This window comes from Wasmannia auropunctata, unplaced genomic scaffold (genome assembly GCF_000956235.1).
Source record: "Wasmannia auropunctata unplaced genomic scaffold, wasmannia.A_1.0 LD336111.1, whole genome shotgun sequence".
NCBI classification, from domain to species: Eukaryota; Metazoa; Arthropoda; class Insecta; order Hymenoptera; family Formicidae; genus Wasmannia; species Wasmannia auropunctata.
The window spans coordinates 3843870-3845784 of NW_012026779.1; positions in this window are offsets into that span (position 1 = coordinate 3843870).

Consider the following 1915-nt stretch of genomic DNA (forward strand, 5'->3'; position numbering starts at 1 on the left):
CCTCAAAGTGCGAATGGACATGAATATGCGGTAGCTTAATTTTTTATTTTTCTGACGTCACATATGTATGATCCTCACGGTGCCTCAGCTAGAGGCACTTTAAAGCCGCGGTCCGAATCACGCTTACAGCGCTATCAGCGCATTCTCGGTTGCTTACGGTTGATCCGATTCATACTCACAGGCTACGGTCCATTTGATGCTGCAAATCCTTCGGAGCATTTTTTGATTGATCAATTAGTAAAAATTCTTTCTTCTGATTGGTCAATCAAGTGCTTCGAAGCATTTGCAACGTCAAATGGACCGCACCCATTTCTTTATTATGTGCTTAATTGTGAAAATATGACTTGTCTCGTACTTATCAAAGTCGTAAAAAATAGAAGATGGAATCTAAAGTTATTGTTGAATTTTATACATAAAAGCATATTTTTCACTTTTTTCAACAGCTGTCGAACCGTGATTTTTCTTACCTGAATAGGCTTCACTTTACGTGCCTTTTATAACTATTTACTAATTGTTAGGGGGGAAAAGAATAGTTTCCGTCCCTTTTTATAAGTTTTTTAAAGCGATCCCATTTTGTTATTTTATCCAAATTTTTTTTATTTAAAAATGGCACGCAACAAACTTTTATATGGGTGCGTTCCTATTGATTTTCAGTACAGTATTAGTCGCCATGTTGTTTTACTGAACAAGCATTCTTTTCTCTAGTAAAAAATTTCAATAAAAACATAACTTAGGATTTGGACACGATTTGGAGGTTATGGATTTTTAGGTTATGTTTTTACTAAAACTTTTTACTGGAGAAAGGGAACACTTGTCTAGTAAAATAACATGGCGACTAATACTGTATTAAAAATCAATGGAAATGCATCCTATGTCGTTTCTCACTTATGACGTCACGATTCCAATATGGCCGCGGTGACTAGACAGGAGCCTTAAGCAAAGAAATTATATACATAGACTAGAAAAGGCATAGCGGTCCCTTTTAAGTGGAAACGTGAACTGATAGAAAGAAAAAGAAAAAAGGAGATCCATCTATTTCCTTGTCTAATGTTGCGCGCGGCTGCAGATAGGTGGCTCGTTTTTTGTTTCTTTTTTATGTGCTCACGCATTCTTAGCCGGCTCCTCTACACCTTGAAATTAAGGCGATGTTGAAAGATCGGAAAAATTTGCGCAAGGTCGATAAAACAGTCTGTTCAATTGACATCAATGATATCTCTAAATGAAGAGTATGTGATTTTTCTTTTTATTTTTTTTTATACCATTCAAATACCTTATTACGACTTAAGGCGATGCTAACAAGACAGAATTACCAACACATTGCAGTTGAGTAAATTTTTTCAAATTGACTGAGCAGAATTGAAAATCTTTTTACAGAATTGCAAGACATAAAATTATGGTGTAAGACGGATGAATTTGTAGTAAAATTGAAAAAAAATTAAAAAATTACATTTTTTTCGGATCGTATAGCTGTCACCTGACATATATAAACATTTCATTAATGTTAAAGTTAGAGAGTTGTAACTCATATGTACAAAATGCTTACATCTCACACCACAAATTACATAACGAACGAATAATACAAAACCTTTTGAGCTACGATTGAAAGCAATAGAAAAAAAGATATCTACTCAACTGCAATTTACGGTAATTTATTTGCTTAGCTAAGATACAGAATAGTAAACAAAGCAAAAATTGCGTCTAATTGAAGTAAGTGCAGGATTTAGCAAGAGATGGCGCTTCAATATATTAAATAAAGACAATGTACGTGTTGACAAGTGAGACAGAACGATATTGTAAGAAGTTATTTAAGAGGATGCTGAAAGGTCGGCCAAATTTGTACAAGGTCGATAAAGCAGACTTTTCAGTGTCAGTGGTATCTTTAAATGAACTTCTTACAATATCTTCTGGTCTCACT